This window comes from Bombina bombina, chromosome 12, assembly GCF_027579735.1.
Source record: "Bombina bombina isolate aBomBom1 chromosome 12, aBomBom1.pri, whole genome shotgun sequence".
Classification (NCBI taxonomy): domain Eukaryota; kingdom Metazoa; phylum Chordata; class Amphibia; order Anura; family Bombinatoridae; genus Bombina; species Bombina bombina.
Window position 1 is genome coordinate 108,321,350 of NC_069510.1, and position 22,499 is coordinate 108,343,848.

A 22,499-nucleotide genomic window follows, 5' to 3' on the forward strand; every position below is an offset into this window, starting at 1 on the left:
TGAAAACAAATGAACGGTTCTCTCTTTAGCAGAGGCCAGAACTGAAGAGCCCTGAGAATTGCACGGAGTTCTAAAATATTAATTGGTAATCTCGCCTCTTAAGATTTCCAAACCCCTTGTGCTGTCAGAGATCCCCAAACAGCTCCCCAACCTGAAAGACTCGCATCTGTTGTGATCACAGTCCAGGTTGGACGAACAAAAGAAGCCCTTTGAACCAAACGATGGTGATCTATCCACCATGTCAGAGAGTGTCGTACATTGGGATTCAAGGATATTAATTGTGATATCTTTGTATAATCCCTGCACCATTGATTCAGCATACAAAGCTGTAGAGGTCTCATGTGAAAACGAGCAAAGGGGATTGCGCCCGATGCTGCAGTCATGAGACCTAAAACTTCCATGCACATAGCCACTGAAGGGAATGACTGAGACTGAAGGAGCCGGCATGCTGCGACCAATTTTAAACGTCTCTTGTCTGTTAGAGACAGAGTCATGGACACTGAATCTATCTGGAAGCCTAAAAAGGTGACCCTTGTCTGAGGAATCAAGAAACTTTTTGGTAAATTGATCCTCCAACCATGTTTCCGAAGAAACAACACTAGTTGATTCGTGTGAGATTCTGCAGTATGTAAAGACTGAGCTAGTACCAAGATATCGTCCAAATAAGGAAACACCGCAATACCCTGTTCTCTGATTACAGATAGTAGGGCACCCAGAACCTTTGAAAAGATTCTTGGAGCTGTTGCTAGTCCAAATGGAAGAGCAACAAATTGGTAATGCTTGTCTAGAAAAGAGAATCTCAGAAACTGATAGTACAGGTAGCCCTCAGTTTACGCCGGGGTTAGGTTCCAGAAGGAATGGTTGTAAATGAAACTGTTGTAAATTGAAACCCAGTTTATAATGTAAGTCAATGGGAAGTGAGGGAGATAGGTTCCAGGCCCCTCTCAAAATTGTCATAAGTAACACCTAATACATTATTTTTAAAGCTTTGAAATGAAGACTTTAAATTTTAAACAGCATTATAAACCTAATAAAATAATCACACAACACAGAATATATAATTAAACAAAGTTAAATGAACAAAAACATTTGCTAAACCTCATTATAAAACTAATAAAATAATCACACAACACAGACTTCACTTGCATTTTTCTGCAAACAGTTCTTTCTATGCATTCCAATCTAGACTGATTTATAGACAGGAAGATCTTGTTCCTTTGAAATCTGCTCAATAGCTCAGGTCTGGTTAAACTGATTAATTTCAGCTTGCTTGGCTTTGCTGCAACACAAGCGGACAGCTCCACCTACTGGCTATTTTAATAAATGCACTGCTTCTCAATAGCAGTCACATGACTGGAAAAAAAGGTTGTTATTATGAAACGGTGTAAATTGAACCGTTGTAAAACGAGGGCCACCTGTATTCTGGATGAATCGGAATATGAAGGTATGCATCCTGCAAGTCTATTGTGGAAATATAATGTCCTTGCTGAACAAAAGGCAGAATAGTCCTTATAGTCACCATCTTGAAAGTTGGTACTCTTACATAACGATTCAAAATTTTCAGATCCAAAACTGGTCTGAACAAATTTTCTTTCTTTGGTACAATGAATAGGTTTGAATAAAACCCCAAACCTTGTTCCTGAGGAGGAACTGGTGTGATTACCCCTGAAGACTCCAGGTCTTAAACACACTTCAGAAAAGCCTGAGCTTTTACTGGATTTACAGGGATGCGTGAGAGAAAAAAATCTTCTCACAGGAAGTCTTACTTTGAATCCTATTCGATACCCTTGAGAGACAATGCTCTGAATCCAATGATTTTGGACAGATTTTATTCAAAAATCCTTGAAAAACCTTAATCTGCCCCCTACCAGCTGAGCTGGAATGAGGGCCGCACCTTCATGTGGACTTAGGGGCAGACTTTGGTTTCCTAAATGGCTTGGATTTATTCCAATTTGAGGAAGGCTTCCAACTGGAAGCAGATTCCTTGGGAGGAGGATTGAGTTTTTGTTCCTTATTCTGGCGAAAGGAACGAAAATGGTTAGAAGCCTTAGATTTACCCTTAGGTTTTTTATCCTGAGGCAAAAAAAACCTTTTCCTCCAGTGATAGTTGAAATAATAGAATCCAACTGAGAACCAAAAAAATTATTACCTTGGAAAGAAAGAGATAGTAATCTAGATTTAGATGTCATATCAGCATTCCAGGATTTAAGCCACAAAGCTCTTCTTGCTAATACAGCTAAAGACATGGATCTAATATCAATTTTGATAATATCAAAAATGGCATCACAAATAAAATGATTAGCATGTTGCAGTAAGCGAACAATGCTAGATATGTCAAAATCCAATTAACGTTGCGCTAAATTTTCCAACCAGAAAGTTGATGCAGCCGCAACATCACCCAAAGAAATAGCAGGTCTGAGAAGATGACCTAAATATAAATAGGCCTTCCTTAGATAAGATTCAAGCTTCCTATCTAAAGGATCCTTAAAGGAAGTGCTATCTTCCATAGGAATAGTGGTACGTTTAGCAAGAGTAGAAATAGCCCCATCAACTTTGGGGATCTTTTCCCAAAACTCTATAGATTTTGCTGGTAAAGGATACAATCTTTTAAACCTTGAAGAAGGAATAAAGGAAGTACCTGGCTTATTCCATTCCCTAGAAATCATATCAGAAATAGCCTCAGGAATGGGAAAAACACCTGGGGAAACCATAGGAGGTTTAAAAACAGCATTTAAACGTTTATTAGACTGAACGTCAATAGGACTGGTTACCTCAATATCCAAAGTAATTAACACTTCTTTTAATAAAGAACGCATATACTCTATTTTAAATAAATAAGTAGATTTGTCAGTGTCAATATCTGAGGAAGGATCTTCTGTTTCAGATAGATCCTCATCAGAAGAGGATGAATTATTATGTTGTTGGTCATTTGAAATTTCATCAGCTAAATGAGAAGTTTTAAAAGACCTTTTACGTTTATTAGAAGGTGGAAATGCAGACAAAGCCTTCATAATAGAATCAGAAACAAATTCTTTAAAATTTACAGGTATATCATGCACATTAGAAGTTGAAGGAACTGCAACTGACAATGTACTATTACTGATAGAAACACTATCTGCATGTAAAAGTTTATCATGACAACTATTACAAATGACATTCGGTGGAACAATTTCTACAATTTTACAACAAATGCACTTAGCTTTGGTAGAACCGATGTCAGGCAGCAATGTTCCAGCAGAAACTTCAGAGGCAGTATCAGATTGGGACATCTTGCTCAATGTAAGAGAAAAAACAACATATATCTATTTCCTTAAATGACAGTTTCAGGAATGGGAAAAAATGCAAAAGCATAGGCCTCTTGATAGAAAAGAAAGCAGGAGGCAAACAACAATGGAGCATTGAAATAATGAAAAAAAATGACCGGAAATGACACACTTGCGTCACTAATGACGCCGCCGTGTGAAAGGTTTCAGCGTCACGTATGACGCCGGAAATGACGAAGTTGAGTCAAAAACGTATTTTTCCGCGCCAAAAATGACGCAATAAAGTCTAACATTTGACGCACCCGCAGGCCTAACACCCGCATTTGCAAAAAGTAGTCAAATTGTAAAAAGACTAAACCCCAGGTAAGAAGTAAATTTCTTAAAGTGTTTATATTCCCAAATATGAAAATGACAGTCTGCAGAAGGAAATACATGAACCTGACTCATGGCAAATATAAGTACAATACATATATTTAGAACTTTATATAATTTGCATAAAGTGCCAAACCATAGCTGAGAGTGTCTTAAGTAATGAAAACATACTTACCAAAAGACACCCATCCACATATAGCCAAACCAGTACTGAAACAGTTATCAGTAGAGGTAATGGTAAATTGAGAGTATATCGTCGATCTGAAAAGGGAGGTAGGAGATGAATCTCTACGACCGATAACAGAGAACCCATGAAAAAGACCCCCGTTAGAGAAATCATTGTATTCAATAGGTGATACTCCCTTCACGTCCCTCTGACATTCGCTGTACTCTGAGAGGAATCGGGCTTCAACAATGCTGAGAAGCGCATATCAACGTAGAAATCTTAGCACAAACTTACTTCACCACCTCCATAGGAGGCAAAGTTTGTAAAACTGAATTGTGGGTGTGGTGAGGGGTGTATTTATAGGCATTTTGAGGTTTGGGAAACTTTGCCCCTCCTGGTAGGATTGTATATCCCATATGTCACTAGCTCATGGACTCTTGCCAATTACATGAAAGAAATGTAAACCACCGTAAACATATAAAACCCCAGTGTTTTATAATGAAAAATGCAGCACATAGCCCTCATTATAAACCTTGCCCAAATGTCAACAGAAAATAAAAATGAACAGGTTTCAGTAACACCCCCCTTGAAAATAGGTCTACTGCTTACCCCTTCCCTAAAAGGCAATACATATTCAGCCATCTTCTGACATACTAAGTCTCTTCAGAATAAAAGGCTGTACATACCTCAAATGTTGCAGACAGCATGACACGGTCTCCACACTGAAGATGTCTCCTGTATTACCTTCAGATCTGTGGTAAACAACATGGATCGTAGTTACAGCTGCTAAGATCATCAAGCTCAGGCAGAAATCTTCTTCCAAACCCCCCTGAGGGAAACAGTACTCACCGGTACCATTTAAAATAAAAAAACTTCTTCTTGGAGGCGGAGCTAGCCAGCAACAGGAGAAGCAGTTTGTTGCAGCTCTGCTTAAATAATACTAATAATTGGCCACAAAGGAGGTATTTTCAGTTGAATCTGCCCAAATCTCAACCCCTGGGCACTTGTGTATGGGGGAGAATTGTTTTTTATAAAAATTTGCAAGTTTTGGAGGAGATTGTTGTGGGTCGGGTTCACAGAACCAGAGAAAAAGTAGGAAAGGCCGCACCGGACCTCAGATAGAAGTTCGTCACCGGCAAAATAAGGAATAAATTGTGACTGTCTCGGATCTAAGGGCTTCATTAAACATATACCAGAGGATTGGGGTAAGAGCCCACTACTTTTATTCCCAATTTTTGATTGAAAGAGACAAAACAGCTCAGTGATAACAGAGTTAAGCTACGCTTATCTAATAGCAACCGGAGGTGCAGCACAGTTAAGATATACTTGGGGAGACATCTGGCTTGTTCTGGGGACCTGCAAATCATAAAAATTCCATTGATTGAGTGGCAAGGAGCTATAGGAGAAGGGCTTGTGGCGGGAAAGTCGCCATTTTCTCTCTTTCCTGTACATATTATTTCAACATCAAAGCCCAAAAAAATTGCAAGAGAATTGATGGTGTCTGGGGTACTTACCTATATAAACTTTCTATATTATCACCAAAAAGACTGCTAATCTGACAGCCTATGCTGCAGTATAACATACCCAAGTGCAGCAGCTTTGAGTTTCTGGAACTTTGAAAATAACTAGATTTATCTCCCCCCCCCCTTTCCTGCCATCCTCAGTGGTGGTGGGTCATACCCTCAATTCCTTACTCCGTGATCGTCCTGTGAGGACAAAGCTCCTGGGGAGAGAGGTTATATGGCAGGACAAGCCTAAATAATTTATAATACCTGAGAGGAGTGTTTGCAGCAGTTAAAGGACTTTACAGATATTGGTTGTTCCCTTCCTGGCCCTGCAGGAGTTAGTTGGGACTGGGATACCGAGGGAGTAACACTCAATCAGCCTTAAAAACTGGCACCCTCTAGGTACATGCTGATTCATATGCTGCAACCTGCTGAATATATAGGCATGGAGCTGAATTAAAAGCATATCTTACAGGCGGACTGAGTGGGAACCCTTTCATATGCATTTATTATTATAATTATTAATTAATAATTAATTTTGTGGTCTGCCAGTGCTCTGTCAATAATTATTGATCTCCAGTTTTTGTTTTCTGCTGTGATCTGCCTAGTTTGATATGATGAAAGGAAGAAATCAATCAGTTAAAGACTGTCTCTCTAGATCTCAGCTAAAAAAGAAACAAAGTGCTGTGGAACCTTCTGTAGATGCAGATTCACAACCATCCTCTCCAAAAAGCCCCCATACAGTTTCAGAGGGGGGTTTACAGAGTGGTGACCTCCTCTTACAGATTAAGCAAATGTTTAAGGAAGAGATGAGGGCAGCTCTCTCGGAATTAAAACAAGACATATCAGAAATTGGAGATAGAACGGCAACATTGGAAGACAAAATGGATGTTGCAGAAGAAATACCCAATTTGCAAAACACTATACAAACACCACAAGAGCGGATACAGAGGCTGGAGGATGCGTTAGAGGATTTGGAGAACAGATCCAGAAGATCTAATATTAGAATTTGAAACCTGCCAGAATCATACAACAACCTATCAGATACATTATTGAAACTATTTCAACAATTACTGTCGGATACAGATCCTTCACTGTTTCTGATGGACAGAGCACACAGAGCACTGGCCAGACCACCTACAACAGCGACAGCAAGAGATGTGATCATCAAGTTACACTATTATCATATCAAGGATCAAATCATGCAAGCAGTACGCAATGTACACAGAATAACCTTTGAAGGCCATGCCTTGCAGCTATTCACAGACCTCTCGCCAACTACCCTTAGGAGGAGAAGAGAGCTTAAAAAAAGTGGTTTCGGTGTTAATAAAGGCACAGATCAAATATCGTTGTGGTTTCCCATTCAAGCATATTTTCATGTATGAGAAGTCTTCATACTCCTGCTCATCTCTCTCGGAAGGACAAAGCATTTTGGAGAAACTGAAGCTAGAGAACATCAATGACACAGAGACTTCTTCCCCAAAGCCTCAGCGTAAAGCAATTACGAAAGAATGGACATCTGTGGGCAAGAATGGCAAAAATGTTCGGCCTAGCAGGATTCAGGAGAGCCCTACCTGAGGAGAGCAGTTGGGGACACTTCTGTTACCCATTGTCGATACTTTAATTACTAATTCTTCATGAATGGAGAAGCTAATAAAGAGTGACTAGTGTTCTTACTTTTCATTCAGTTCACTGGTTCAGCCCTGAGTTCCTGGTGGACTTCATTCTTGATAACCTTCTTGCTGGACCTTTTCCCTTGTCTTCCCTTTCCCCTTTCCCTTCCCACTGAGTCCGCTAACAGTTTTCTTACAGGTTTTCCCTGGTTGTTTTTTGTTTTCTTTTGGTTATGCTCGTAAACCCGGATGTCGGGTTACAAATAATGTTGATTATATATTCAGTTCTACAGTTTCATGTTATTGTTAGCAATGTTTATTGTTTTTTCCTCGGCAGGTCAAGGTCTTCACAGTCGTTGGTTTTCAGGTACCGAATGTATAAGATTGTATTTAGGGTCCAATCCTTATCTTGTTCAGTTCATGCAAGTTCTCGCCTCCTGTTAGGGAGAGGTGAACTACGGTTATTTAAAGAAATGACTAGCAATGTACACATGTTGAAAGCAAATATTAATCGTTACATATATGTCACTTAAGGTTCTTACGCATAATGTTAAAGGTCTGCATTCCAATGTAAAAAGGCGAAAACCCATTAGCATGTACAAATCCCTAGGGGCACACATTATCTTTATGCAGGAGACACATTTCACCAAGACTGCAACCCCTAAATATTGGGACAGAGCGTATTCGTTGCAGTATCATGCCACTTGTAGTAGGAAAAAGTGTGGTGTCTCTATACTTATGCACAATAATATTAACTTCCAGGAAGAAGAGGCTTTTATAGATACACAGGGTAGATACATAATTCTTAGAGGTAAAATCCATGACACCCCAGTTGTAATAGGTAACATCTATGCCCCTAATGAATCTCAAGCCCCTTTGTTGGTTAAAATCAGTAAGTTATTAACATACTGGAAACAGTACAGGCTAATCATTGGGGGAGATTTCAACATGGCAGTAGATCCGGAAATGGACAGATCAGGGATGAGATCAGTATCTCAAACACAGAAATTTAGAAAAGTACTGTATGATTTTTTGTTAGATCATAACCTATTAGATAGTTGGAGAGTTCAGAATGGGAAAAATAGGGACTATACCTTTTATTCCTCAGCCCATAAGGTCTATTCAAGAATTGACCATATTCTAGTGAGCCAAATATTGGCGCTATTAATTATGAAATCAGACATAATAGTTAGCACTTGGTCAGACCATAATGTGGTTTTAACGTCACTTTCAGGTTTAATAGATCTGCTTAGAAATAAGAGTTAGCACTTAAAACTTACCCTATTCAAAGATAAATTATTCCTAGAGTTTTTGAGAAAGGAAATTGTAGCTTTTATTGGTTCCAATCAACAGTCAGTAGAAAATCCGTCCTATGTGTGGGGGGCGCTTAAGGCCTTTACCAGAGGCATATTAATTAGAGAATCTAGCTCTAAATTAAAGGCGGCACATACCTATGGTGAGACTGAAGGAAGACATTAAGCAACTACACATTCATCACTGCACTACTCAGAGCGCAAACACGCTCAAAAGATTAAATGGTAAAAGGGAGGAGCTAGATAAATTGTTGTCCCAGGAAGCATCTAGATCCCTAAAACTTATTGACACACAGTATTTCATTCATGCTAATAAGCCGGATAGAATGTTACCTTGTAGACTGAAAAATATGACACGGCTCGCAACGATTCCACAGTTGCAGAAACCAGATGGTTCTACCACTAACCATCCACAAACTATAGCAGATACATTTGAGTCATATTACCAATCACTATATGCCCTCCCTCGGGGAGACAGGAATCCCCGACAATTTGAAAACTGCCAGGAATTTTTGGGTCATGGTGACCTGCCTAAGCTTGATGCAGATGATGTAGATGGACTAAATGCACCTATCATTTTAGCTGAAATTAGACAGACAATCAAACACCTAAAAATCAATAAAGCACCTGGTCCGGATGGATATACTGGTATTTTTTATAAGACATTTCTAGACGAATTGGGCCCCTTATTAGTGAACACCTTTAACCACATGTTAAAAGGGGGATATGTCCCGAAAGAATTCCTACTAGCTCGGATTTCAGTGATTCCGAAGCCGGGCAAAAATAAGCAACACTGCAAAAATTATCGCCCTATATCTTTAATTAATCAAGTCAAAGCCCATTGAAATTGCAAATGGTACCAGACAGGGATGCCCTCTCTCCCCGCTTTTATTTGCCCTGTGTATCGAACCCTTAGCGGCCAACATCAGACGAAATGTAGATATTACAGGCATAAATATAAATACAAAGGAATATAAAATCAGTCTTTTTGTAGACGATATTATTCTTTCAATCACAAAGCCACTTATTTCTCTCCCAGTACTATATTCCACTATTGATAAGTTTGCTGCGATATCAGGTTATAAAATCAACAATGATAAGTGTAAGGCTCTTAGTATCAATTTACCAGCTCACACTAAAAAACTCATGGAGATTAATTTCTCTTTCTCATGGGCTGAGAGGGGAATGAGATATTTGGGAGTGATGCTTACAAATAGGATTGAGGATCTTTATTGACTTAACTATACCCCTCTGATATCGCAGATTAAAAACTTGCTTCAGAGATGGGAAAAAATGAAAATGTCGTTATATGGCAGTATCATTGGAGTTAAAATGACAATTCTCCCAAAAATATTATATCTATTTAGATGCTTACCAGTCTCAGTGCCCACCAAAACGCTTACACAACTCCAGAAATATATAATTTTGTTTATTTGGCAAGGTAAAAGAGCAAGAACTAATAAACATACTCTCTGTAGAAGCAGAAGAGGGGGAGGAATGGGATTGCCAGATTTTCTAGCATATTACCGTGCGGCCCGTGTGGCTCAGACTGCATTATGGCATAATAAAGTTGATAATATTCAGTGGGTACAACTGGAGTCAGATATGGTTGGGGTGGAGCCAATTTATAAACTTTTATGGTCTAATAGAACTCATAGGCCTAATATATGGAAAACTTTTGTAGCAGTTGCACACTCTGTCTTGCTGTGGGACTCTCTGTCTGCTAAATTTAAGCAAATACCAGATACTTCCAAGGCAATGCTGCTAGTAACACTATCTACTACATTTGATTTGGGGCTTCAGAATAAGTGGGCCAATAGGGGGCTGTACAGTATCTTCAGTTGAGGGCAACTCATATAAGGGGAGCACCACATACTTAGAACAAATTTGCTTAGCTAGACAGAGAATGAGAGGGACCATTACTGGACTTTATGCTATTTTTAACTCTCCATTGACGACTTATAAGCTTCCTTATATGCAAAAGTGGGAGGAAGAGTTTCAATTTACTTGGCCTTTAGAAAAATGGAATGATGTTCTGTTTAAGGGACCCTCCTTTTCCATATGCGCTCATTTAAAAGAAAACTACATGAAGACTGCTTTTCGTTGGTACTTTCACCCCTCTAGACTCCATAATCTAGAGACAGGTAATAGAAAATGTCTGAGAGGGTGTGATGAGATTGGTACTTACTCACACGTGCGGTGGAACTGTCCACGGGTAGCAAACATTTGGTCACAAACCTTGGTTTATTGAGCAACATTTTTGGATGTCCTTTTAGAGTGTCGGCTTCTCAAGCTCTTCTGCATGAGCCTGTTTCAGGGTTCAACAGGGCACAAAATAAGTTCATATTTACCATCTTTACTATAGTTAGGTTAACAATAGCCCAGTATTGGAAAGTTGAGGTCCCTAACTTTCAGATTATCCTAAATAAAATTGGTTACTATTACCAAATGAGCAACAATGCAGCTAATTTGCTTGATACTGAAGAACAGTTTATTTCTGTATGGGAACCATGGATTATGTATTCGGAGGCCAGGGTTGTTGGTCAATAACCTAAATTATGAGAGTGTTTATTATTTGGTAAGTTCTCCAATGGATGTATTAGTTGACCGGTATCCCTATGGAATAAGAGATGGGAGTAAGGGTGAGTTAGAGGTACTGTATATTATTATAATGGATAATATATTGAATTGGTTCATAATGGGACCTGGAATTTACAGTAAAATGTATTGATGTTTATATGACATGCTGACCTGCCGAGATATGCCTCAATTTGTATTAAGTTATGTTGATGTGACATATGCATTTTATTTTCTATGTAACTAGGAGGAAAAAAAACTTTTTCAATTAAAATAAAAAAACTTCTTGATTGAAGAAACTAACAATAACACCTCACTTTACCTCTTCCTAGTATAACACAGGCAAAGAGAGTGACTGGGGTGGGGGGGAAGGGAGGAGCTATATATATACAGCTCTGCTGTGGTGCTCTTTGCCACTTCCTGTTAGCAGGAGGATAATATCCCACAAGTAAGGATGAAATCCGTGGACTCATCGTATGTTGTAGAAGAAATATCATTACTCATACCCTCAATACATGCCTCCATCAAACACTGCACTCAGAGGGGAAATGGGCCTCATCTCAGACTGAGAAACACTCCCTCTCACTGATGAACATGCACATCTTCATTCTTCACCTTCCTCCAGTGGAGGCAAAGACAAAACTGATTTACCGGTGGGGTGGATTTTATAGATCTCTTGGAGTTTGGGAATCTTTTGCCTCCCCCTGTGGCAGGGAAGAGTAATTCCCAGGAGTAATGGATCGTGGACTCTCACCACCGGAAATTAGGTTCTGTAATGTTGGCTCCCTTATCCAGCTATAGACAGTGGCTACACTGAGAATTTGTGTGTGTTAATTTAGCAAGAAAATGTTTTCTTTTCAGTTTTTTAGATCCCTTTAACTATGTGTTTAACACACATGCTCTGATGAATTAGAGCATGTCCTTTTTTCCCTATAAGGGCTGTGCTTTTAGGCCTAACACATTGTAGCTCAAGTGTGGCATAGCTGGTGAGACAAAGGTGGCACATACGTATCAACCAATCACAGGCCATGTCCTGCTCAGAAACATGCCTAATTTACAAATGTAGCTGTGCGTTGAACCCCTTCACAAAGGTTAAACAGATAAAGGGATTTTGTTTAAAAGCAAAACGCATCAATAAATTAGAAAAGGGACAAGAAATTTGCTTTCAGAATTTGGATAAAAATAAAATTAAAAACAACTTCCCAATAAACTTCATTATCTTGTTATCCTTTGCTGAAGGGACAGTATTGCACTACTGGCAGCTAGATGAACACATCTAGTCAGCCAATCACAAGAGGAAAAAAAAAAATGTGTGCAGGCACCAATCAGCAGTTAGCTCCCACTAGTGTATGATATGTGCGTATTCTTTTTCAACAAGGGATACCAAGAGAATGAAGCACATTTGAAAATAGAAGTGAATTTAAGAGAGTCTTAAAATGTCATGCTCTGTCTGAATCATGCAAGTTTAATTTTGACTTTACCATACCTTTAAAGGGACATCGTACACTAGATTTTTCTTTGCATAAAATGTTTTGTAGATGATCCATTTACACAGCCTATCTGGGGGTGTTTTTGTAAAAATGTATAGTTTTGCTTATTTAAATAACCAAGCCCTAAAGTTTTAAATGTATACTGGTATATACAGACTTCAGATTGCTTGATTGTTTAATGGGACTTTTCATATGCAGGGGAGGAGGTTCTGCTCTCAGCCACTTTCAATGGGTGCCCCAGCCTAACCTCATCAACAGTGCTATATTGGGAGCTTCTAAGTAAGTTTTTAAAAGGTTTTATATTGGATTTTTATATCAGTGTGTGCATATTATTATTTATAATAGTGTCTAATACATACAGTTTAATGAAAATTGGTGTATACTGTCCCTTTAAGCTTTAACACCATGTATAAGTGAATGAACCATTTCCCTTGTTCTTTAAATGCCTAGTTTTGTATGTCTTTTACCCAAAAAAGGCACAGAAGTGCTTATTTCCCTTGGTTGACAAAGAGGGATGAATTTGCCTGCGTCGCTGGCAGCCAAGGGGTTAATCACCATAGCCCTTTGTAGAAATAAGCTTGCTTACATACTGTAATCTCTATATGAACCACCTTTGTGGTTAAACGCAGTTGCAGGGTGAATTTGATCACTAGTCAGTAAGACTGATTTAAATAGATTTAAATTATGGTTTTCATTTTTAGAGCAATAACTTTTCAGATTTTTCCAGTTATTTCATAGCATTACTGATTTGGTTATATAATAGCATTAGATACGCATAGATAGATCATTTAAACGAATTAAATTATTGGGAGGTGAATTACCGCCAATTGAATAGGTTAATCATTCCTATTTGATAAACTTTTTAGCTGTACTTTATTGGAATGAGAAAAATAATAATTAACGTAATAACAATTTAAATAGTTTTATTTAGACCAATACAATAACTTTTTAATTTTTTTACTGCTAGCCCCTTGCTCCTCACACTTAGGTCCTTGTGCAGATGTATTCCACTCCAAACAACCTTCTATTCAGTGAGCTTCTTGAAACTTAGTATGGGTTTATTCTGTGTACATAGATTTGCAGGGGAGCTATGGAATTAAAAAGGGACAGCAACGTCAAAATTGAACTTTCACGATTCAGAAATAACATGCAATTAACGCTTTTCCAATTGACTTCTAATTTGCTTTACTCTCTTGGAATCCATTGTTGAAAAGCATACATAGGTAGGCTCAGAAGCAGTGCACTACCGTGAGCTAGCTGCTTGTCATGGTCTCCTCCAATGTGTTCAGCTAGGCTCTTGTAAAACATTGCTCTCCTTCAACAAAGGATACCAAGTGAATGAAGCAAGTTTGATAAGAGGTAAATCAGAAACTGATATGCTCTACCTGAAACCCAAAAGTTTTCTTTCATGATTATGCCCCTATTTCTCATTTCTGTATCTTTATTTATGACATTTTTTGCTGTGAAGGGGCGTGTTATTTCTGCAGACATAAATTCAGTTTTGAGAACTCCAAAACTAATATCTTCAAGATAGAACAATTGCCCAAAATAATGTGACAAATCTCTGGGAGAGGATAACATTGTAAATTGATTAATGGAATTAAATTACCAAAATAAAATGAAAGACATTACATCCATAAATATACAGCATCTTACTATATAATTAAAAACTAATCTATGGGGGGCGGGGGGCAGAGCTGACTTCTGAAGCAGCAGGATATGTGCTGTGAGAGCCGACTCCAACATGGCTTCTATTATCTTTTATATATATATTTTCTTTGCTTATTGATGATCGGCAATCAAGATCCCTATATGAAATCTGTCTCACCGCTACTTTTGAAGATGTTTGGGAGCTTATATTGTGCTCACTATCCTGGCCTATGCTCTTCAGTAAGGCTATGAGGCCTCTGGTGGATTCTATTCTACTATGGATGCAAGTATCATATGTTGACACCGGTTGTCACTAAGACCTAGGCTACTACATAACTACCGCCCCGCCCCCCCCCCCCCCCCCAAATACTGGGTGAAGCCGACCAATACCACGAAGGATGTAGCCGACCCTCTTGAGTAGATTGTGAGACAACAGGGGGGTCGCAGGGAAGATCTGGCTGACTTATGTGGTGACCAACGAGATCTGGAAGGCTTGTTTGCTTTGGCGAGGTCAGTGGTGTGGTCCTAACCACAGGACCAAGACTTGGCAGCTATGTTACCATAACAGAGTCTTTGCTCAGGCCACCTAGGAGTGACTAAGATGACCCCAGTGTTGCAGCTCTATAATTGGAGACTCAGTGGAAACGATCTTTGTGCCTGGCCGGAACAGTATACAGTTTTGCTGGGACATGAGCTTTGGAGAGCTGGTGTGGGGTAGGACGGCTTAACCCTTTAAGGACACAGCTTTCTGTTTGTTCAATTGTTTTATGACGGAAAAATTCCGTCATATGTCCTTAAGAGGTTAAGGTCATTTATGGGGGATAATGTCTCATTTATATGGCAGATTCTTCTAACTGTATTCGGTTCATAACTAATAGAAGGAATCTTTTATGAAGACATAGATGTCTGAAATTTCTAGTTAGCAGTTCCATGACAAACTGTCATTCCCCAATCCTTGTGTCTTTGAGCTGGGCAAGACAGTCTTATCTATGATCTATAAATGTCTTATGGTTTAAGCTCTATGTGTGTGGGATAATTATTTTTACTGCCCATAATTCTACCTTTTTTCCTGCATATATAGTATTCTTCTTCTTTGTAAATATACAAGCTAAAGATGTAGCTAGTGTATATATTACTATATTCTAGAAGCACAAAACATGTTGAATTCAGGGCTAGTACTTTCTATTTATCTTCTCAGATCTTTGTGTTTGATATGTTATATTTGAGTCTAATTGTTACGTGATGTCATTTTGGGAGATACAACAGACTCCTAAAATTCATATTCCTATACCATTGTGTATTCTAATGGTTTTTAGTCCAAAAGTAGATTGTACCAAAAAAAAGTTAACATACAACTTCTCTCCAATGGGTGGCAGCAAAGATTTATATACTGTACACATCCATAGTTGATATATAATTGTTCATAGAAATAGGATATGTCACTTGTCATAGCTAACAATAAGATAAATGCTGCATTCAATATATTTCAGAGGTTGCTTAGAACTTTTTAGAAGGTATGATATGGTGCCCTGGAATCCCTAGACGTCACTACATAAGCTCTAGAATAGGCGATAAGGCGATAAGAGTGCAAGTGCAATAGGCGATAAGAGTGCAAGAGTAGTTCCTGTCTACCATTTAGTTTTTTTCCATTTTTAAATAGATGGGTCCATTTAAGGATATTCATAATATTTAATGTTAATATATAGTGAAAATGTTTGATCTCGTTTACATTTTGGATCAAAATTGAATACTTTATTTTCACTATAGATTGACCCATATAGCTTTACACATTTTCCTTCAGTTGATCTATAATGAATATGCTTGGTTTTATTTATACTCTGTTCTAAAGCGACTTTTATATTCTGCCATAGTCGTCCTACCCAAAAGTGGCCACATTTTCTTACTAGGGGTGTGATTTTCCCATCTTACATTCCTAAGACACAGCAGGGGAATAGGATATATTAAGTAAAATGAGGTTCACTATCTGGGACGCAAGTCTCCTTTTGTTAAAGATTACCTGCTATAGCGTTGCATCTTTTATATTACAGGGAGGTGCAAGAGTGGCCTCATGGGTAATTTTGGAGGTATATAGTTTGACAGGCAAACAATGTGTATACTAAATTTATAATTTGTCATATAAGCATGCAATTACATCATTCCTGACTTATATTGGCTATTTGCGTTGAAGTTATTTTAACATTTATTGTCTTAAAGGGACACTGAACCTAATTTTTTTGCTTTCATGATTCAGATAGAGCATGCAATTTTAAGCAACTTTCTAATTTACTCCTATTATCAATTTCTTCATTCTCTTGCTATCTTTATTTGAAAAAACAGAATTTATGTTTACCTGATAAATTACTTTCTCCAACGGTGTGTCCGGTCCACGGCGTCATCCTTACTTGTGGGATATTCTCTTCCCCAACAGGAAATGGCAAAGAGCCCAGCAAAGCTGGTCACATGATCCCTCCTAGGCTCCGCCTTCCCCAGTCATTCGACCGACGTAAAGGAGGAACCATATGATACCGTGGTGACTGTAGTTAAAGAAAATAAAATATCAGACCTGATTAAAAAACCAGGGCGGGCCGTGGACCGGACACACCGTTGGAGAAAGTAATTTATCAGGTAAACATAAATTCTGTTTTCTCCAACATAGGTGTGTCCGGTCCACGGCGTCATCCTTACTTGTGGGAACCAATACCAAAGCTTTAGGACACGGATGAAGGGAGGGAGCAAATCAGGTCACCTAGATGGAAGGCACCACGGCTTGCAAAACCTTTCTCCCAAAAATAGCCTCAGAAGAAGCAAAAGTATCAAACTTGTAAAATTTAGTAAAAGTGTGCAGTGAAGACCAAGTCGCTGCCTTACATATCTGATCAACAGAAGCCTCGTTCTTGAAGGCCCATGTGGAAGCCACAGCCCTAGTGGAATGAGCTGTGATTCTTTCAGGAGGCTGCCGTCCGGCAGTCTCATAAGCCAATCTGATGATGCTTTTAATCCAAAAAGAGAGAGAGGTAGAAGTTGCTTTTTGACCTCTCCTTTTACCAGAATAAACAACAAACAAGGAAGATGTTTGTCTAAAATCCTTTGTAGCATCTAAATAGAATTTTAGAGCACGAACAACATCCAAATTGTGCAACAAACGGTCCTTCTTTGAAACTGGATTCGGACACAAAGAAGGCACGACTATCTCCTGGTTAATGTTTTTGTTAGAAACAACTTTCGGAAGAAAACCAGGTTTAGTACGTAAAACCTCCTTATCTGCATGGAACACCAGATAAGGAGGAGAACACTGCAGAGCAGATAATTCTGAAACTCTTCTAGCAGAAGAAATTGCAACCAAAAACAAAACTTTCCAAGATAATAACTTAATATCAACGGAATGTAAGGGTTCAAACGGAACCCCCTGAAGAACTGAAAGAACTAAATTGAGACTCCAAGGAGGAGTCAAAGGTTTGTAAACAGGCTTGATTCTAACCAGAGCCTGAACAAAGGCTTGAACATCTGGCACAGCTGCCAGCTTTTTGTGAAGTAACACAGACAAGGCAGAAATCTGTCCCTTCAAGGAACTTGCAGATAATCCTTTCTCCAAACCTTCTTGAAGAAAGGATAGAATCTTAGGAATTTTTACCTTGTCCCAAGGGAATCCTTTAGATTCACACCAACAGATATATTTTTTCCATATTTTGTGGTAAATTTTTCTAGTTACAGGCTTTCTGGCCTGAACAAGAGTATCAATGACAGAATCTGAGAACCCTCGCTTTGATAAGATCAAGCGTTCAATCTCCAAGCAGTCAGTTGGAGTGAGACCAGATTCGGATGTTCGAACGGACCTTGAACAAGAAGGTCTCGTCTCAAAGGTAGCTTCCATGGTGGAGCCGATGACATATTCACCAGGTCTGCATACCAAGTCCTGCGTGGCCACGCAGGAGCTATCAAGATCACCGATGCCCTCTCCTGATTGATCCTGGCTACCAGCCTGGGGATGAGAGGAAACGGCGGGAATACATAAGCTAGTTTGAAGGTCCAAGGTGCTACTAGTGCATCTACTAGAGTCGCCTTGGGATCCCTGGATCTGGACCCGTAGCAAGGAACCTTGAAGTTCTGACGAGAGGCCATCAGATCCATGTCTGGAATGCCCCACAATTGAGTAATTTGGGCAAAGATTTCCGGATGGAGTTCCCACTCCCCCGGATGAAATGTCTGACGACTCAGAAAATCCGCTTCCCAATTTTCCACTCCTGGGATGTGGATTGCAGACAAGTGGCAGGAGTGAGTCTCCGCCCATTGAATGATTTTGGTCACTTCTTCCATCGCCAGGGAACTCCTTGTTCCCCCCTGATGGTTGATGTACGCAACAGTCGTCATGTTGTCTGATTGAAACCGTATGAACTTGGCCTTTGCTAGCTGAGGCCAAGCCCTGAGAGCATTGAATATCGCTCTCAGTTCCAGAATATTTATCGGAAGAAGAGATTCTTCCCGAGACCAAAGACCCTGAGCTTTCAGGGGTCCCCAGACCACGCCCCAGCCCACCAGACTGGCGTCGGTCGTGACAATGACCCACTCTGGTCTGCGGAAGCTCATCCCCTGTTACAGGTTGTCCAGGGACAGCCACCAACGGAGTGAATCTCTGGTCCTCTGATCTACTTGTATCGTCGGAGACAAGTCTGTATAGTCCCCATTCCACTGACTGAGCATGCACAGTTGTAATGGTCTTAGATGAATTCGCGCAAAAGGAACTATGTCCATTGCCGCTACCATCAAACCTATTACTTCCATGCACTGCGCTATGGAAGGAAGAGGAACAGAATTAAGTATTTGACAAGAGTTTAGAAGTTTTGATTTTCTGGCCTCTGTCAGAAAAATCCTCATTTCTAAGGAGTCTATTATTGTTCCCAAGAAGGGAACCCTTGTTGACGGAGATAGAGAACTTTTTTCTACGTTCACTTTCCACCCGTGAGATCTGAGAAAGGCCAGGACAATGTCCGTGTGAGCCTTTGCTTGAGGAAGGGACGACGCTTGAATCAGAATGTCGTCCAAGTAAGGTACTACTGCAATGCCCCTTGGTCTTAGAACCGCTAGAAGGGACCCTAGTACCTTTGTGAAAATCCTTGGAGCAGTGGCTAATCCGAACGGAAGTGCCACAAACTGGTAATGCTTGTCCAGGAATGCGAACCTTAGGAACCGATGATGTTCCTTGTGGATAGGAATATGTAGATACGCATCCTTTAAATCCACCGTGGTCATGAATTGACCTTCCTGGATGGAAGGAAGAATTGTTCGAATGGTTTCCATTTTGAACGATGGAACCTTGAGAAACTTGTTTAGGATCTTGAGATCTAAGATTGGTCTGAATGTTCCCTCTTTTTTGGGAACTACGAACAGATTGGAGTAGAACCCCATCCCTTGTTCTCCTAAAGGAACAGGATGAATCACTCCCATTTTTAACAGGTCTTCTACACAATGTAAGAATGTCTTTTCATGTGGTCTGAAGACAATTGAGACCTGTGGAACCTCCCCCTTGGGGGAGGCCCCTTGAATTCCAGAAGATAACCTTGGGAGACTATTTCTAGTGCCCAAGGATCCAGAACATCTCTTGCCCAAGCCTGAGCGAAGAGAGAAAGTCTGCCCCCCACCAGATCCGGTCCCGGATCGGGGGCCAACATTTCATGCTGTCTTGGTAGCAGTGGCAGGCTTCTTGGCCTGCTTTCCCTTGTTCCAGCCTTGCATTGGTCTCCAGGCTGGCTTGGCTTGAGAAGAATTACCCTCTTGCTTAGAGGACGTAGCACTTGGGGCTGGTCCGTTTCTACGAAAGGGACGAAAATTAGGTTTATTTTTGGCCTTGAAAGACCTATCCTGAGGAAGGGCGTGGCCCTTACCCCCAGTGATATCAGAGATAATCTCTTTCAAGTCAGGGCCAAACAGCGTTTTCCCCTTGAAAGGAATGTTAAGCAATTTGTTCTTGGAAGACGCATCCGCTGACCAAGATTTCAACCAAAGCGCTCTGCGCGCCACAATAGCAAACCCAGAATTTTTCGCCGCTAACCTAGCCAATTGCAAAGTGGCGTCTAGGGTGAAAGAATTAGCCAATTTGAGAGCACGGATTCTGTCCATAATCTCCTCATAAGGAGGAGAATCACTATCGATCGCCTTTTCTAGCTCATCGAACCAGAAACACGCGGCTGTAGTGACAGGGACAATGCATGAAATTGGTTGTAGAAGGTAACCTTGCTGAACAAACATCTTTTTAAGCAAACCTTCTAATTTTTTATCCATAGGATCTTTGAAAGCACAACTATCTTCTATGGGTATAGTGGTGCGTTTGTTTAAAGTAGAAACCGCCCCCTCGACCTTGGGGACTGTCTGCCATAAGTCCTTTCTGGGGTCGACCATGGGAAACAATTTTTTAAATATGGGGGGAGGGACGAAAGGTATACCGGGCCTTTCCCATTCTTTATTTACAATGTCCGCCACCCGCTTGGGTATAGGAAAAGCTTCTGGGGGCCCCGGGACCTCTAGGAACTTGTCCATTTTACATAGTTTCTCTGGGATGATCAAATTCTCACAATCATCCAGAGTGGATAACACCTCCTTAAGCAGAGCGCGGAGATGTTCCAACTTAAATTTAAATGTAATCACATCGGGTTCAGCTTGTTGAGAAATTTTCCCTGAATCTGAAATTTCTCCCTCAGACAAAACCTCCCTGGCCCCCTCAGACTGGTGTAGGGGCATATCAGAACCATTATCCTCAGCGTCCTCATGCTCTTCAGTATCTAAAACAGAGCAGTCGCGCTTACGCTGATAAGTGGGCATTTTGGCTAAAATGTTTGATAGAATTATCCATTACAGCCGTTAATTGTTGCATAGTAAGGAGTATTGGCGCGCTAGATGTACTAGGGGCCTCCTGAGTGGGCAAGACTGGTGTAGACGAAGGAGGGAATGATGCAGTACCATGCTTACTCCCCTCACTTGAGGAATCATCTTGGGCATCATTTTCAGTGTCACATAAAACACATCTATTTAATTGAGAAGGAACCTTGGCTTCCCCACATTCAGAACACAGTCTGGTAGTTCAGACATGTTAAACAGGCATAAACTTGATAACAAAGTACAAAAAACGTTTTAAAATAAAACCGTTACTGTCACTTTAAATTTTAAACTGAACACACTTTATTACTGCAATTGCGAAAAAGTATGAAGGAATTGTTCAAAATTCACCAAAATTTCACCACAGTGTCTTAAAGCCTTAAAAGTATTGGACACCAAATTTGGAAGCTTTAACCCTTAAAATAACGGAACCGGAGCCGTTTTTATCTTTAACCCCTTTACAGTCCCTGGTATCTGCTTTGCTGAGACCCAACCAAGCCCAAAGGGGAATACGATACCAAATGACGCCTTCAGAAAGTCTTTTTTATGTATCAGAGCTCCTCACACATGCGACTGCATGTCATGCTTCTCAAAAACAAGTGCGCAATACCGGCGCGAAAATGAGGCTCTGCCTATGATTAGGGAAAGCCCCTAGAGAATAAGGTGTCTAAAACAGTGCCTGCCGATATTATTTTACAAAAATACCCATATTAAATGATTCCTCAAGGCTAAATATGTTATATATGAATTGATTTAGCCCAGAAAATGTCTACAGTCTTAACAAGCCATTGTGAAGCCCTTATTTACTCTGTAATAAAAATGGCTTACCGGATCCCATAGGGAAAATGACAGCTTCCAGCATTACATCGTCTTGTTAGAATGTGTCATACCTCAAGCAGCAAAAGTCTGCTCACTGTTCCCCCAACTGAAGTTAATTCCTCTCAACAGTCCTGTGTGGAACAGCCATCGATTTTAGTAACGGTTGCTAAAATCATTTTCCTCTTACAAACAGAAATCTTCATCTCTTTTCTGTTTCAGAGTAAATAGTACATACCAGCACTATTTTAAAATAACAAACTCTTGATTGAATAATAAAAACTACAGTTAAACACTAAAAAACTCTAAGCCATCTCCGTGGAGATGTTGCCTGTACAACGGCAAAGAGAATGACTGGGGAAGGCGGAGCCTAGGAGGGATCATGTGACCAGCTTTGCTGGGCTCTTTGCCATTTCCTGTTGGGGAAGAGAATATCCCACAAGTAAGGATGACGCCGTGGACCGGACACACCTATGTTGGAGAAAAGGCATTAGCTTTTTTTTGTTCAAAACTCTGGACAGCAGTTTTTTGTTTGTTTTTTATTGGTGGAAGAATATATCCACCAATCAGCAAGAACAACCCAGGTTGTTAACCAAAAATGGGCCGGCATCTAAACTTACATTCTTGCATTTCAAATAAAGATACCAAGAAAATGAAGAAAATTTAAGAGTAAATTAGAAAGTTGCTTAAAATGTCATGCTCTATCTGAATCATGAAAGAAAAAAAATTGGGTACAGTGTCCCTTTAAGTGACATCTATTGTTTGTATGCCTTGAACCTTAAAGGGACAGTAAACCTTAAAAATAATGTTATATAATTCTGCACATAGTGCAGAATTATATAACATTATATTAGCCAAACATTTATA

At 39.9% G+C, this 22,499-nt stretch overlaps 1 long non-coding RNA gene across 1 annotated transcript in view; it reads left to right on the forward strand.

The window, feature by feature from the left end:
- The window catches only part of LOC128642923 (uncharacterized), a 45,491-nt gene that overhangs the window by 17,086 nt on the left and 5,906 nt on the right, over positions 1 to 22,499 (forward strand). Inside the window, exon 2 of the long non-coding RNA XR_008399733.1 lies at positions 12,498 to 12,578. This is a non-coding gene — a long non-coding RNA (uncharacterized LOC128642923). The remainder of the gene's footprint in view (positions 1 to 12,497; positions 12,579 to 22,499) is intronic.